The 17,822-nt window shown below is 47.4% G+C and overlaps 1 protein-coding gene across 1 annotated transcript in view; it reads right to left on the bottom strand.

The window, feature by feature from the left end:
- LOC140412782 (transmembrane protein 200A-like) overlaps window positions 1-17,371 on the bottom strand; it is a 57,515-nt gene extending 40,144 nt beyond the window's left edge. Inside the window, exon 1 of the mRNA XM_072500853.1 lies at window positions 17,227-17,371. The gene's annotated coding sequence lies outside the window, so the exon portion shown is untranslated. The remainder of the gene's footprint in view (window positions 1-17,226) is intronic.
- Window positions 17,372-17,822: the final 451 nt, after the last annotated feature.

Genomic DNA, 17,822 nt, shown 5'->3' on the forward strand with positions numbered 1-17,822 from the left:
CCCCAGGCTAGCAAAAGTCCCATCTATTAACAGGTCCCCCATCCTTTTAATTCCTGCCCGATGTCAACTTAGGAACACCCCATCCATCCTGCCCGGCACAAACCAAGATTATCTCGTATCGGGGACCAAATTGAGGCCCCCACCTCACCCCTATGTCGCCTCCACTGCCCCCAGATCTTCAATGTCGCCGCCACCACCGGGCTCGTGGTGTACCTCATCAGCGGCAACGGTGCCGTCACCAGAGCCCCCAAGTTAGTACCCACGCAAGACGCCGCCTCTAGCCTCTTCCACGCCGCCCCCTCTCCCTCCATTACCCATTTATGGATCGCCACATTAGCTGCCCAATAATAGCCACACAGATTCAGCAGCGCCAGCCCGCCCCTGTCCCGAATGCGCTCCAGAAACACCCTCTTCACCCTCGGGGTCTTGCTCGCCCATACAAACCCCATAATACTCCTGCTTACCCTCTTGAAAAAAGCCTTGGGGATTAGGATGGGCAGGCACTGGAACACGAACAAGAACCTCGGGAGGACCGTCATCTTGACCGACTTCACCCTACCCGCCAGGGAACGTGGCAACACGCCCCATCTCCTAAAGTCTTCCTCCATCTGGCCCACCAACCGTGTCAAATTAAGCTTATGCAGGGCCCCGAGCTCCTAGCTACCTGGATACCCAGGTATCGAAAGCTCCTCTCCGCCCTCTTCAATGGCAGCTCCTCTAGCCCCCTTTCCTGGCCTCCCGCATGAACTACAAAGAGCTCACTCTTCCCCCACATTGAGCTTGTAGCCCAAGAAGTCCCCAAACTCCCTAAGGATCCGCGTGACCTCCGCCATCCCCTCCACTGGATCTGTAATATATAACAGGTCATCAGCATACAACGACACCCGGCGTTCCTCCCCTCCACGGGACCATCCCCCTCCCTTATTGCCATGGCCAGTGGCTCAATTGCCAGCGCGAACAGCAAAGGGGACATGGGACACCCCTGTCTCATCCCCCGGTACAATCTGAAATATTCCGATCTCCGCCGGTTCGTAGACACGCTCGCCACCGGGGCCCTGTATAACAACCTGGCCCACCCTATGAACCCTTCCCCGAACCTGCTAAGCACTTCCCATAGGTACTCCCACTCCACCCGAAGCCTACTCTGCGTCCATAGCCACCACCACCTCCGCTTCCCCTCCCACCGAGGGCATCATAATCACGTTCAGGAGCCTCCGCACATTCGCATTTAACTGCCTGCCCTTCACGAACCCCGTCTGGTCATCATGTATCACTCCTGGGACACAATCCTCAATCCTCGTAGTGAGGACCTTCGCCAGCAACTTGGCATCTACGTTAAGGAGCGAGATCGGCCTATACGAACCGCACTGCAATGGGTCCTTATCCCGCTTGAGAATCAGCGAGATCAGCGCCCGAGACATTGTCGGGGACAGAGTCCCTTCCTCCCTCGCCTCATTGAAGGTTCTCACCAGCAATGGGCCCAACAGATCCACATACTTCCTATAAAATTCAACCGGGAAGGTGGACTCCATTCTTGAAGTGGACCACCAGCACCAACCCTGGAATTGCTGGCAAGTACGAAAAAGCTGGAGACATCATTTGAGCTATTGTCAACAGACAGAGCGGTGGGTCAGCTCCAATGCTCAAGGGGTATGTTTGTGGATACTGGGAGAAGGCCAGTCACCATCTAGCTCACCAGCTGAGATGACAGGGCGCTTCTCAGGAGATTGTACACGTACATAACACAAGCGCCAATCCGGTTTATACCCCTCCTCAGGTCAATGCGGTTTTTGAATTGCTCTATCAGGGTCTCTATAGATCGGCACCTCTGGCTGAGGGATCAGTCATTAAAAAAAAAAAAATTAGAGTACCCAATTCATTTTTTCCAATTAAGGGGCAATTTAGCGTGGCCAATCCACCTACTCTGCACATCTTTAGGTTGTGGGGGTGAAACCCACGCACACGAGGAGAATGTGCAAACTCCACACAGACAGTGACCCAGAGCCAGGATCGAACCTGGGACCTCGGCGCCATGAGGCAGCACGTGCTAACCACTGTGCCACCATGCTGATGAGGGATCAGTCATGACTGACCTTTTGGACAGCTTAACCATCCTAGCTGTGGAGGGGAGAGGAGTGAGGAGTTGGAATCCCCATTGGGCCAGAGGAAATGAAATGCATTGAGTTGATGCAGACTGGTAAAACCCTGGACTCCGATGGCTTCCCCATTGAATTTTATAAGATGTTTGCAGAGCAGTTGGTACTTTTAATTCTGAATATGTTTAATGATTCCTTATCCCAGGGTTCTACCCACACACAGGCCTATATCTCCTTGATTTTCAAGAAGGACAAAGACTCAACAGAGTGTGGGTCATATTGACCCATTTCACTCATAAACGTGGATGTTAAGGGTCGATGGAAGGGCTCTATTTGAGGTGACAGCCATTCATCTCCCACTTTAGGAAGCTGGTCACCGTCAGATGTTAAGGTGGGGGGGTGGGGCCTTGGGGATTGTTTTTTGTTCTTTTTGGGTTTGGTTTGTGGGGGGGGGGGGGGGTCGGAGGATTAAAATATTGTAATTGAATATGGTTTTGGTGGTGATATACTTGAAAAACGTTTCTTAATAAAAATATATACTTTAAAAAATGCGGCTGTTAAGTTACTTGCCAAATTACTGGCTGGAGCCCTGCCTCTCAGGGGTGATCTCGGAGGATCAGACAGGCTTGGTTAAGGTCAGCACTTGTCAGCCAATATAAGTCGTCTGCTAAACATAGTCATTTTCCCCTCCTTGGGCCTGAACCAGAGGTGATTGTTTCCCAAGATGACAAAAAGGCATTTGATAGAAGTGGGAAGATCTGATTGCGATTCTTGCACAAATCTTGGATTTGTACACAAATTTATCTCTTGGATTCGGATATTGTATAGGACCCCCACTGCTACGGTTTGTACGAATGCTCTGAACTCTGACTATTTCCATTGAATAGGAGCACAAGACATGGGTGTCCATTGTCCCTGCCTTGGCAATAGAGCCGCTTGCTATAGGGCTGAGGTACTCTGCCAAGCGTAGGAGGTAAAATCGGGGGGGGGGGGGGGGGGGAGCACTGGTTTCCATTTACACAGAAGACCTACTTTACTGTATTACAGACCCAGCACCCTCCATGGACTAGATAATGAAGCTGCTTAGGAGTTTTGGCTCCTTCTCTGGGTACAAGTTGAACTTGGGCAAGAGTGAATGCTTCCCAGTCAACCCCCTAGGGAGGAGAGCTCAACTGAGGACGCTACCATTTTGCCTTGCCAAGATGAGCTTTCATTATCTGGGGGTCCGGGTAGCCCACAATTGGGCCTCCCTTCATAAATTAAATTATACTAGTCTGGTTGATAGTGCCAAGTCAGACTTACAGAAGTGGGATAAACTCCCCCTGTCCTTGTCGGGCAGGGTTCTGACTATTAAAACGAATGTACTCCTGAAATTATTATTTTTTCAATGCCTCCCCAAGTCCTTTTTTCTCAAAGTCAATAAATTAATGTAAATTAATGATAGGCAGTCAGGGAGCTTGGCTCTACCCTTTGTTTTACTATTTGGTAGCCAATATTCAGAAGATATTGTTGTGGCTCAGTGATCCTGGTACCATATAGAATTGTAGAATCCCTACAGTGCAGAAGGAGGCAATTTGGCCCATCAGTCTGCGCCGAGTCTGAAAGAGCACCCTACTCAGGCTCTCACCCTATCCCCGCAACCCCAACTAACTCACACATCTTTTGGGCACTACAGGGCAATTTAGCATATCCAATCCACCTAACCTGCACATCTTTGGACTGTGGGAGGAAACTGGAGCACCCAGAGGAAACCCACGCAGACACGGGGAGAATGTGCAAAACACAGTCATTGAAGGCCAGAATTGAACCCAGGTCCCTGACGTTGTGAGGCAGCGGGGACAAATGAGAGCAAGATCCTGCACTGTTTCTAGCCTTGGTGCAATAATAACTGTATTGTTGCCTTTCTTCTGGTAGAGTCCACCCTGAGAATCTGGAAGCAGTTCAGGCAGCATTTTAAGTTCTGTTCCATGACTTTGTTAGCCCCCATCTGCAATAACCATCTTTTTCTGCGAAAGGGTTTGGACGTGACGTTTAAGTCATGGGAGGGGGAAGGGTTTGGAGTCCTGTTTGTGGAGGGGAAGTTTGCCAGGTTTAATGAGCCGACGGATAAATTCCAACTGCCTGGTCCAAGTCTTTTCAGATATGTGATTTTTCACACAAGACTTTTCCTTCCTTTCCTTGGCACCACCCTCTTCCCTTTTGAAGAGGATTTTGTCTTTGACCGGGACTGGTGGGGAGACTATTTTGGGCATATACGGCCATATCCTCTCAGCGCAGTCAGCTCCGTTGAGTCAGGCGAGGGCGAAATGGGAGGGTGAGCTGGGTCCCATTCTGGATGATGAGGTATGGAGTGAGGTCCTTCACAGGGTCAACTCCACATCTTCATGTGCTCGTCTAAGCCTGATCCAATTCAAGGTGGTGCACAGGGCGCATCTGACAAAAGCGAGGATGGGTGGACTTTTCTCTGGGGTGGTCAAGTGTGAGCGCTTTTCCCGGGGGCCAGCTAACCACACTCATATGTTCTGGTCTTGTCCCAATTTGGTAAGCTTTTGGGCCTCTTTCTTCAACACCATGTCAGAGATACTCAATATTGATTTCGATCCATGTCCGCTGGTGGCCATTTTGGGGTATCAGACCCACTGGTGCTTCAGACGGGGATGAAGGCGGATATAATAAAAATAATCTTTATTGTCACAAGTAGGCTTACATTAACACTGCAATGAGGTTACTGTGAAAAGTCCCTCGTCGCCACATTCCGGCGCCTGTTCGGGTATCCTCGCCATCACCTCGTAGCCCGGAGACAAGTTCTGCTTAGGTGGAGATCTTCTACTCTGCCCAGTGACTCGGCTTAGCTGGGTGACCTCATTTGTTTCTTACATTTGGGGAAGGTTAAATACACCATTTGAGGGTCGGTAGAAGGGTTCTGCCTAAGATGGCTGCCATTCATTTCCTTTTTTAAGGTGCTAGTCTCCGGTTTCATTTAGCTTTTGGGGGTTAAGTTAGTATGTGCTTTTGCCAGTTAATCTTGCTGTTTTAGTGTGTACCTTTGGTTAATCATTTGGTATAATTTTGTTTATTGTGAAACATTTTTAATAAACATATTTTTAAAAAATTAAAACTACCTTGGAACTTGGGCAAGCTTGTGGAACTGAGTCACAGCATGCCAGTGGCATCAGCATATGAAATGTTGTTTAGAGGCTGCGTTGTCCCGCAGACTTGCTTTCGTCCAAAAAAAAAAACAGGAAGCTGAACTATTTTTGTTTTGATTCCTATGGAGTCAGGCATATGCTGAAAAACCTTTTCCACATTCCACATTTGGGTTGCTCTCTGCTACAGAGGATGCAAGTTGAGAAGTAGTTAACATAAAATTAATCATCCAATTTCCTCCTTTTATTTATTAAAAATATCACCATTCTTTCTTGACAGAATTACACTTATAGTCAGTGTACATAGTAGGGGAAAAGAAGAGGAGAAACATATTAAAAAATCTTTTTGACCCAAGATTAAGCTACATGGAGACAGTCCTTGAAGATACCATCGTAGGAAGATGGTTGGCACACAAACTGAAATCAGTTTTGAACTAAGCTTTCAGATAAAAGCCATCAAGTTGCTCCACATGGTGCCTTGCTCAGAAATGAAATACTTTTAATTTGATTTTATTTAGTTTTTGGAGGGTTAAAGTAGGACCATCAAATTGTTCATTTCAGAATTTTATGGAAGTGACGGGGAATGGAATATTTTCCACATTTTGCACCTAGTTCACTCACAATTTATGTGCAGAACTGATTGGAGGAAGTTTCTGCCCTGCCTCAATCTCAGGCCAGTAGCTGTTTGTACACTAGAATGAATGTTGGGTTCTTCACACCAACTATCTTTGTGATAGTTTTGAGGAATATTATTCATTTAGGGCAAATTATAGACTTTTTTGACCAAGGGTCACCTTTCCTACTATCTCTCTACGTTGCTCGGTGTCAAATTTTGGTTGACATGCCTTAGAACGTTTAACTAAGATTAAAGGTGATATATTTCTTACATTACAACAGTGGCTACATTTCAAAAGTACTCGATTGACTATAAAGTGTTTTGTGATGTCCAGTCATCATGAAGACCAGTACATAAATGCAAGTCTTCCTTTTTTGAATATAAAAATGCAAGTTGTTGTTCAGCGCTGTGAGAGGGGTGTGCTTAGGAACTGAATACAGGTTGCCCAAGCTCATTGCACTCAAGACAATATGTCAACAGAGCAGGGAGAACGTTATTCCATCAACCTTATCAAAACTGTAATGATACATCAATGCTTCAATGGCCAGATGTGCAGTCATGCCAGGTGAGCAAAAGTTAATTATACTCCCTATCCTATACCGGTCTCAAATTGGAATTGGACAAGAATGACATGTGTCTGTTTACCACTAATGCCAGTGAAACTATGTCAGAAAGGCCCCAACAAGACAATCTGACAACGAAAATTTAAAGTTAATGTAGCAAAATATTGAAGAGTTTTTCACAGGTTACTTTTATAAACGTTGCCTTGGCAATGATTGTAACTGTTACTGTCACCAATGTGCAGCCTGGTCTCATTTTCAACACCAAGTCACATTACATCAGTTGGAGTAACATTATACATGTTGTGTTTTAACAAAGCTTCACGTTCATGGATTCATGCAGCTTAAATGATTTCTAACACAGCTCTTCAATATGGTCATGGAGTCATCAGGTTTTACAACGCAGAAAGAGGCCCTTCAGCCCATCGTGTCTGCGCTAGCCATCAAGCATCTAGCCATTCTAATCCATTTTCCAACACTTGGCCCATAGCTTTGAGAAGTGTCAATCTACCATGCCATTTCAGTTTATTTCAGATATTTTTAATGAACATTATGTATTGCACTTGGAGCATCAATTGCAGATGAGGCTGAGCTGAGCAGAATTATACACAATCTGAGATCCTGGGTTGTCTAATGAGGAGAAATTGAGCAGATTGATCCTACAGCTTCTGGAGTTTAGAAATCTGAGAGGTGATGTTTTCCCTGACTGGAGAATCTAGGACTAGGGGGTCACAGGTAAGGGGTCAGCCATTTCAGACTGAGATAAGGAGAAAATTCTTAACTAAAGAGTGTTGTGAATCTTTATAGTTCTCAAATCAAACAACAGACTTGTGAGAAAAGTTCTAGCTCATTGAATAACAACGTGGATACAAAATTGGCTGAGTAATATGAAGTAGAGATTAATGGTCAATGGCTATTTTTCAGGCTAGAGAAAGGTTGTAGTCGAGTTTCTCAGGGGCTGGTATTGGGACCCTTGCTTTTCCTGATATGTATTAATTATCTAGATCTTGGAGTACAAGGGACAATCTCAAAGTTTGTGGATGATATAAAACATGGAAGCACTGTAAACGGGCAGGACAGTGTAGAGCTTCAAAAAGACATGCACAAGTTGGTGGAGTGGCAGAATTCAATGCAGAGAAGTGTGAGATGATTCATTTTCATAGGAAGAACATGGACGGACAATATAGAATAATGGGTACAATTCTAAAGGATGTGCAGGAGCACAAGGACCTGGGTGTATAAATGTGGCAGGGCAGATGGGGGGAGCAATTAATAAAGCAGGCTTTATTAAGAGAGGCATACAGTACACGAGCAAGGAGGTTATGCTGACCTTGTATAGGACACTAGTTAGACCTCAGCTGGAGTATTGTGTACAGTTCTGGGTGCCACATTTTAGGAATGATGTGAACGTATTGGAGAGAGAGCAGAAGAGGTTTACAAGAATGGTTCAAGGGATGAGAAACTTCAATTATGGGATAGATTAGAGATGTTTGGACTGCTCTCTTTGGAGAGGGGAAGACTAAAGACCATAAGACATAGGAGCGGAAGAGGAACCTGAGAGTATACCAGAGTGTTATTACCATAAAAGTGATGCCTTGATGAGAAAATGGAGACCTGTATGTATGCATAAGACCATAAGACATAGGAGTGGAAGTAAGGCCATTCAGCCCATCGAGTCCACTCCACCATTCAATCATGGCTGATTTCAACTCCATTTACCCGCTCTCTCTCCATAGCCCTTAATTCCTAGAGAAATCAAGAATTTATCAACTTCTGTCTTAAAGACACTCAACGTCCCGGCCTCCACCGCCCTCTGTGGCAATGAATTCCACAGACCCACCACTCTCTGGCTGAAGAAATGTCTCCTCATCTCTGTTCTAAAGTGACTCCCTTTTATTCTAAGGCTGTGCCCCCGGGTTCTAGTCTCCCCTGCTAATGGAAACAACTTCCCTACATCCACCCTATCCAAGCCATTCATTATCTTGTAAGTTTCTATTAAATCTCCCCTCAACCTACTAAACTCCAATGAATATAATCCCAGGATCCTCAGACGTTCATCGTATGTTAGGCCTGCCATTCCTGGGATCATCCGTGTGAATCTCCGCCGGACCCGCAGTGGGTCCTTATCCCGCTTCAAGATCAAAGAGATCGTCGCCTCCGACATTGTCGGGGGCAGGGTCCACCCCCTCCCTTGATTCGTTGAAGGTCCTTACCAGCACCGGGGCTAACAGGTCTACATACTTCCTGTAGAACTCCACCGGGAACCCATCCGGCCCCAGGGCCTTTCCTGCCTGCATACTCCCCAGTCCTTTAACCAGCTCCTCCACTCCAATTGGCGCCCCCAAACCAGCCACCTCCTGCACCTCCACCCTTGGGAACCTCAACTGATTCAAGAATCGCCGCATCCCCTCTTTTCCCCCTGGGGGCTGGGACCTATACAGTTCCTCGTAAAAGGCCTTAAAAACCTCATTCACTTTCCCTGCACTCCGCACCGTAGTTCCCCTGCCATCTTGGACTCCACCTATTTCCCTCGCTGCCATCCTCTTACGGAGCTGGTGTGCCAGCATCCGGCTCGCCTTCTCCCCATATTCATATATCGCCCCCTGTGCCTTCCTCCACTGTGCCTCTGCCTTCCCTGTGGTCAACAGGTCGAACTCCGTCTGGAGACTTCGTCTCTCCCAGAGTAGTCCCTCGTCAGGAGCCTCAGCATAGCTCCTGTCCACCCTTAAAATCTCCCCCACTAACCTCTCCCTTTCCCTGCCCTCTCTCTTCACCCTATGAGCCCTGATGGAGATCAACTCTCCCCTGACCACCACCTTCAGCGTCTCCCATACTACTCCCACCTGCACCTCCCCGTTGTCATTGGCCTCCAGATACCTTTCAATACACTCCCGCACCCTTCGTCTGCCAACAGTCCCACATCCAACCTCCACAACGGGCGTTGGTCCCTCTCCTCCCCCAGCTCTAACTCCACCCAATGCGGGGCATGGTCTGAAATGGCTATGGCTGAATACTCCGTTCCCTCCACTTTCGGGATCAATGCCCTGCTCAGAACAAAAAAAATCTATCCGGGAGTAGGCCTCATGAACGTGGGAGAAAAAAGAAAATTCTCTGGCCAAAGGCCAAGCAAATCTCCACGGATCTACTCCCCCCATCTGATCCATAAACCCCCTAAGCACTAGATCTGGAACGATCTAATGCTGGGTCCAGCACCGTGTTAAAATCCCCACCCATTATCAAACTCCCTACCTCCAGGTCCGGAATACGCCCCAACATCCGTTTCATGAATCCAGCATCGTCCCAGTTTGGGGCATATACATTCACCAGTACCACCTCCGTCCCCTGCAACCTACCACTCACCTTCAAGTATCGGCCTCCCTTGTCCGCTACTATATCTTGGCCTCAAACGACACCCGCTTTCCCACCAGTATTGCCACCCCTCTATTCTTCGCATCCAGCCCCGAATGGAACACCTGCCCCACCCATCCCTTCCTTAACCTGACCTGATCTGCCACCTTCAGATGTGTCCCCTGAAGCATGATCACGTCTGCCTTCAGTCCCTTTAGATGCGCGAACACTCGGGCCCTCTTAACCGGCCCGTTTAGGCCTCTCACATTCCACGTGATCAGCCGGATTGGGGGGTTACCTACCCCCCACCCCCGCCGACTAGCCATCTCCTATCTTAGGCCAGTCCCGTGCTCGCGCCTCCCGCACCCTCCAGTCCCCCAGGCGGGGAACCCCCGCCCCGACCACCTCTTCCATTTTCAGTTCCCCCTCCGACAGTGCAGCAGCAACCCTAGAATCCCCCCCTCTTTCCCCCCCCGCCCGCTAGATCCACATCTAGCTCTTTTGCTCCCCCCATATTACTTCCATGAGTCAGCTGACTTCTGCTGACCCCGGCTTCCCCCACCTTCCCGTTGATCTCCCCCGTGTGGGAGTCTCTCCTCCTCCTTACCTTCCTCCATCCCCCCCCTTTTGGCGCGGGAAAAAGCCCGCGCTTTCCTGAACCAGCCCCGCCCCCTATGGCGCAGCTCCTGTTACGGCCATTATCCCAGTTCCCTCATCCCTGAGTCTCACCTCCCTCCAGCACCGCCGCCCACATTCCCCATCATCTTGTCTACAGAAAAGAAAAAAGGAAATTTTAGGAATTTTAACCAGAACTCTACCCACATCCCCATCCATCATCGCACCCATGAAATATTCTTTGCCCATATTTACAACCCCTTATACAACCACATCCCCTCAGTTCGAGTCCAGTTTTTCCGTCTGAATAAAGGTCCAAGCCTCTTCTGGCGTTTCAAAATAATGGTGTCGGTCCTGATAGGTGACCCACAGTCGCGCAGGCTGCAGCATGCCAAACCTGACTCTTCTTTTCTGCAGCACCGCCTTGGCCCGGTTGAAGCCAGCTCTCCTCTTTGCCACCTCCGCGCTCCAATCCTGGTATACTCGGATCACCGCATTCTCCCATCTACTGCTCTGCACCTTCTTGACCCATCTCAGCACACTTTCTTTGTCCGCGAAGCGATGGAACCTTGCCACTATCGCCCTTGGCGGCTCATCAGCCTTGGGTCTCCTCGCCAGGACCCGGTGAGCCCCTTCCAGCTGCAGGGGGGTCGGAGAGGCCGCCGCACCCATCAGCGAATGGAGCATCGTAATCACGTACGCCCCGGCATCAGCTCCCTCCACTCCTTCGGGAAGACCCAGAATCCGGAGGTTATTCCTTCTCAACCTGTTCTCCAGGACCTCAATTCTCTCGGCCCACCTCCTGTGCACCGCCTCGTACGCCTCCATTTTTACCGCCAGGCCCAGGATCTCGTCCTCGTTGGTGTTCACTTTATCATTCATGTCACGAAGCTCCACCGCCTGGGTCTCCTTCAGCCCCTCGATCGCCTACAGCATCGGCGCCAGCACTTCCTTTTTCAGCACCTCCACACATCGCTTGAGGAACTCCTGCTGGTCTGGCCCCCACGCTGCTCGCTCTCCGCCATCTTGCCCTTTTTCCCCTCGTTTTGGTCTCTGCTCCAGGGCCTCTTTCCTCGTCGTTCCACCGCTGATCTCTGCCATATATTGTGAGGGAGGACCTCATTGCACCTTCCCACACAGGATTAAATCGAAAACAGCTCCGTTGGGGCTCCTCTGGAGAGCCCGAAAGTCCGTAGTCGCGGGAGCTGCCGAAACGCGCGGCTTAGCTCCGCATCGCCACAGCCGGAAGTCCCTTTATCATTTTAAACATTGCAAGTAGATCACCTCCAAAGCGTCTGATCAAAAGGAATGCAATCTATTTTTACGCAACCTGTACGTGTAATTTAATCCTTTAAGCCCCCATCATTCTGGTGAATCTACACCATTACCCTGCCAAAGAAAATATTTGTTTCCTGATGTTTGGCAGGCAAAACAAAATGCAAATGGAGTCTGACCACAGCCACCCCCTAATCACCATCACTTTTCAGACATGACTAGTCTTTCATAAGTGGGTGCCAATTCTCTGACCAGCTGATACTGTCCTTTGTGCTCTGATAACAGATCCCAATGACGGTGTGGTCATTCCCTCGGAGTCCGAGTTGCTGTGGCAACCTGGACGTTTATATGCATCTTGCAGTCTGTAACTCTGGATAATGATGGGAGACGGTCCAACATTAATTTCATTGCATGGTTAACCAGGAATATAAATGCCAGCAACTTTTACAAAATTGATGTTAAATTGATTGATCCGATTCCTTTGTTTCTCCCTCCCCTCCTTCTTAAATAATGGAGTGGCTTTTTCAATTTCCCAACCCAAAGGCACAATTCTGAAATCTAGAGAGCTTTGGGAAATTGAGCATCTTCAATTTTTTCCACCACTCTCTTTTAATACCCAGAGGTGGTAACCATCATGTCGGGGAGATTTGTCCATCTTGGGTCTCATCGTTATCCTCTTTGCCATTTTAAAAAAAACTTCCCTTAAATCCACAAAGTTCCTTCCAAATTTTAGACTCTCTTTGGACTCCAGGATGGTAGTTTGCCTCCCTGGTGCCAGGGTCCTGGATGTCTCTGAGCGGGTACAAAGCATCCTAAAACGGGATGGAAATCAGACAGAGGTCATTGTCCACATTGGTACGAATGACATAGGTAGAAAGAGTAGCGAGGTCCTGCAACGGCAATTTAGGGAGCTAGGTAGGAGATTAAAGAACAGGACCTCTAGGGTAGTAATCTCAGGATTACTCCCTGCGCGAGCGAGGCTAGCAACAGGGATATAGTGCAGTTGAACACGTGGCTAAAGAACTGGTGCAGGAGGGAGGGCTTCAGTTTTTTGGATCACTAGAATGTCTTCCAGGGAAGGTGGGGCCTGTACAAGAAAGACGGGTTAAACCTGAACTGGAGGGGCACCAATACCCTGGCTGGGAGGTTTACTAGTATGGTTCGGGTGGATTTAAACTAATTTGGCAGGGGGATGGGAATCAGGACAGTAAGCCAGCAAGTGTAGAGACTGGGGATGAGCAGGGTACCAGAGTCAGGCTGGCTAAGAGGAAGGGTAGGCTTGGGGAGGTTGAACTCAGTGAGACTGAAGGTCTAGAGTGTATATGTTTCAATGCACGGAGTACAACAGGTAAGACAGATGAATTTAAAGCCTTGATTCACGTGCAGAACTTGGATGTGGTTGCTGTAACAGAGACTTGGTTAAAAAAGGGACTGGACTGGCAGCTAAATATCCCAGGATATAGGTGTTTTAGGCGAGACAGGGAGGAAGGTTAAAGAGGTGGGGGAGTTGCAATACTGGTGAGGGAACATATTACAGTTGTACATAGGGAGGACACCATGGAAAAATCAAGTAACAAGATAGAGTACTGGGCTAATGGTAAGATTCTTGGCAGTGTGGATGAGCAGAGAGATCTCGGTGTCCATGTACATAGATCCCTGAAAGTTGCCACCCAGGTTGAGAGGGTTGTTAAGAAGGCGTATGGTGTGTTAGCTTTTATTGGTAGAGGGATTGAGTTTCGGAGCCAGGAGGTCATGTTGCAGCTGTACAAAACTCTGGTGCGGCCACATTTGGAGTATTGCATGCAATTCTGGTCGCCGCATTCTCAGAAGGATGTGGAAGCATTGGAAAGGGTGCAGAGGAGATTTACCAGAATGTTGCCTGGTATGGAGGGAAGATCTTATGAGGAAAGGCTGAGGGACTTGAGGCTGTTTTCGTTAGAGAGAAGAAGGTTAAGAGATGACTTAATTGAGGCAAAGAAGATGATCAGAGGATTGGATAGGGTGGACAGTGAGAGCCTTTTTCCTCGGATGGTGATGTCTAGCACGAGGGAACATAGCTTTAAATTGAGGGGAGATAGATATAGGACAGATGTCAGAGGTAGGTTCTTTACTCAGAGAGTAGTAAGGGCGTGGAATGCCCTGTCTGCAACAGTAGTGGACTCTCCAACACTAAGGGCATTCAAATGGTCATTGGATAGACATATGGATGATAAGGGAATAGTGTAGATGGGCTTTAGAATGGTTTCACAGGTCGGCGCAACATCAAGGGCCGAAGGACCTGTACTGCGCTGTAATGTTCTATGTTCTATGAGGCACTGTGGGTACAGCTCAGAAACAGGAAGGGGGCAGTCACGATGGTGGGGGTGTACTACAGGCCTCCCAACAGCCCACGGGAAGTTGAAGAACAGATATGTAAGCAAATTCTGCATCGATGTAGAATTAATAGGGTTGCTGTAGTGGGAGACTTTAATTTTCCTCACATTGACTGGAAATCCCTTGGGGCGAGGGGTCTGGATGGTGAGGAATTTGTTAAGTGTGCCCAAGAAGGTTTTTTAGAACAATATGTGGATAGTCCGACGAGGGAGAGGGTTATATTGGATCTAGTACTGGGGAACAAGCCTGGCCAGGTCATCAACGTTATAGTGGAGAACATGTGGGGAACAGTGACCACAATTCCATAAGCTTTCGGATACTCATGGAAAAGGACGAGTGTTGTCCTAGGGTTAAGGTGCTAAATTAGGGGAAGGCTAACTACAACCAGATTGGGCAGGATTTGGAGGCTGTTGCTTGGGAGAGGCTGTTTGAGGGTAAATCCACAGTTGGCATGTGGCAGTCTTTTAAGGAGCAGTTGATGGGAGTGCAAGACAGGCATGTGCCGGTAAAAAGTAAAGACAGGAAAGGCAGGATTCTGGAACCGTGGATGACCAGGGAAATTGAGAATCTTGTCAAAAAGAAAAAAGATGTATATGTGAGGTGCAGGCAACTAAAAACAGATAAAGCACTTGAGGAATACAAGGAAAGTAGAAAAGAGCTCAAGCAGGGAGTTAGGAGAGCAAAAAGGGGTCATGAAATGTCCTTGGCAGACAGGATTAAGGAGAATCCCAAGGCATTTTATACGTATATTAGGAACAAGAGGGTAGCTAGAGAAAGAGTTGGCCCACTCAGGGACAAAGGAGGGAAATTATGTATAGAACCAGAGGAAATAGGTGAGGTCCTTAATGAGTATTTTGCATCGGTATTCACAAAGGAGAGGGACACGTTGATTGGTGGTGTCTCAGAGGGATTTGCAAACACTTTAGAACAGGTCGTTATTACGAGGGAGGGAGTGTTACGGTAGACAAATCCCCAGGGCCAGATGGCATCTATCCCAGATTACTGAGGAAGGCAAGAGATGAAATCGTTGGGCCTCTGACAGAAATCTTTGTGTCCTCATTGGCCACAGGTGAGATCCCAGAGGAATGGAAGTTAGCCAATGTTGTACCATTATTTAAGAAGGATTGCAAGGATAATCCGGGTAATTATAGGCCAGTGAGCTTGACGTCAGTGATAGTGAAATTGTTGGAAAAGATTCTCAGAGATAGGATATATGCACATTTGGAAGTGAATTGTCCTATTAGTGGCAGACAGCATGGTTTTGTACGAGGGAATTCATGTCTCACTAATTTGATTAAATTTTTTGAGGAGGTGACAAAAATGATTGATGAGGGAAGGGCTGTGGATGTTGTCTACATGGACATTAGTAAAGCATTTAATAAGGTCCCTCTTGGCAGGCTGGTGCAAAAGATTAGATCACATGGGGTCAGGGGTGAAGTAGCTGGATGGATCCAGAACTGGCTTGGCCATAGAAGACAAAGGGTAGCAGTGGAAGGGTGTTTTTCCAAATGGAGGTCGTCTGTAACTAGTGGTGTTCCGCAGGGATCAGTTCTGAGACCTCTGTTCTTTGTAATATATATATATAAATGACTTGGAGGAAAACGTAGCGGGTCTGATTAGCAAGTTTGTGGATGATACTAAGATTGCAGGAGTTGCAGATAGTGATGAAGATGGTCAGAGAACACAATATAGATAGGCTGCAAAATTGGGCAGAGAAATGGCAGATGGAATTTAATCCGGACAAATGCGAGGTGATGCATTTTGGTAGATCCAATTCAGGTGGGAGCTATAAAATAAATGGCAGAACCATCAGGAGCATAGAGACACAGAGAGGTCTGGGCGTGCAGGTCCACAAATCCTTAAAAGTGGCAGCACAGGTGGAAATGGTGGTAAAGAAAGCATAAGGCATGCTTGCCTTCATAGGACAGGGTATCGAGTATAAAAATTATGTAACAATTATATGGAACATTTGGAATACTGTGTCCAATTCTGGCCACCACACTGCTTAAAGGACGTGGAGGCTTTGGAGAGAATACAGAAAAGGTTTACCAGGATATTGCCTGGTATAGGGCTTTTTCCCAGTGCGGAAATGACAATTACAAGGGAGCACAGGTTCAAGGTGAGGGGGGCAAGGTTCAGTGGAGATGTGCAGGGGAAGTTTTTTTTTTTACAGAGGGGTGGTGGTGGCCTGGAATGCACTGCCAAGTGAGGTGGTTAGCGACCTTTAAGACTTATCTGGGTAGCACATGAACAGACGGGGTATAGAAGTATACAGGTGATTGGTCTAGATGGGACACGTGATCGGCGCAGGCTTGGAGGGCCGAAGGGCCTGTTCCTGTGCTGTATTGTTCTTTATTTGTTCTTGTGCCATCCTTGTGTGGTTCCCACTATCTTTCTCTTAAATGTACAGTTTTTTACAGCAAAATTGTTGGCGTCAAAGCTGAACAGAGGGACAGTTTGGAAGAATTACAAATCGTGGTTAGGCTTCATCCAAAGGTTAGATTTTGGAGATCTAAAATTGTACAGAAGGCTGTTTTGGGGGGGGGGGGGGTTTGGGGGAGAGGAGGACAAGCAATTGCACAACATTGGCGTCTGATAAAGAATGAGTTAAGAGGGGGGGGGGGGGGTAGCTGTAATGAGCCTTCATCCCAGTACATTGAAGATGGGGGAAGTGTAAGAAGCGTTTAAAGATGACAAATTTGGAGTTTCCGAGGGAAGATTCAAGACGAGCAAGGTTAGGATAAAATGAATTTGAAGGTTTGAGATATAAGAACCAGGCCACAAATTGACACGGAGATAAAACAATAACCAGGTTTGTACTCAGTGCTGCTTTAAGGTGAAATGAAAGGAATTTAGCTTTACACAAGAACAATTTACAGTTTTTCATGCAAATTCGTCTTCGAATTTAAACCAATGAGGCTGGCGATTATAGTAAAAAGAATTAAATAATTGAAGTCTAAATTACTTAAATTTAAGGTTTTGATTCCAGTGCTCTAACCTTAGTTAAGTCAAATGAAAATTGCCATCACAAACTTTCTATCGGCAACGTCGGACAGTTAAAAAGGGAGCTCGGTCATTGTGTTTCTGAGAGGTTCAAAGACATTCCAGGCATCATCATTAAACTTCGCAATAACTGTCTGAGTGTCATTGTATTCAAACGAGCGCACGGACAGGATAGGGTGGGGAACTCTTCTTACCTCTCTTGATGAATTTTATTCTGTCCTTGCTCCTCAGATGGGTGTTGATGCGGGCTGAGTGTTTCTCTGGCGATCGGTTTTACAAGGGGCTTGCCAGCTCTCCATGGCGCGGCTGGTTCACATTTACAAATTATTCCTCGTGGCTCTCCAGTAACACACGCCTTGGACGCCGCTACACAAAAGAAAAGTGTCCCCGAGACGAGGGAAATGAACTGGACAGGAAACCGAAACACTGGCGGGCTCGATCTCCACCTCCCCTTTGCTTTGTGTTCTTCAAGCCCGTTTTTACACGGAACCTCTTAATTAGGCGTCAACGCCGCCCCAAGAGTTTCCCTCTGCGCTGTTGTAACGCCTTCATTCGGTAAATTATCCACTTACAGCACATTCTTTCCTCCTTGTTACTGTCTGTTACAGATTCCTGTAACCGAGTTACAGCGTTGGCGTAATTTTTTTTGCATAAACGCCCACAAGTCTCCCCTCTCCCCTGAATACTGCCTACCGCATGTAACTTTATTCCCAAAAATTAAAATGTAAACAGCTTTTTAAAAATTTAATTCCTGCGTTTCTTTCTTAATACCAGTGGGTCTGTCTCCCAT

The sequence above is a fragment of the Scyliorhinus torazame genome, chromosome 1, assembly GCF_047496885.1.
Source record: "Scyliorhinus torazame isolate Kashiwa2021f chromosome 1, sScyTor2.1, whole genome shotgun sequence".
Lineage (NCBI taxonomy): Eukaryota > Metazoa > Chordata > Chondrichthyes > Carcharhiniformes > Scyliorhinidae > Scyliorhinus > Scyliorhinus torazame.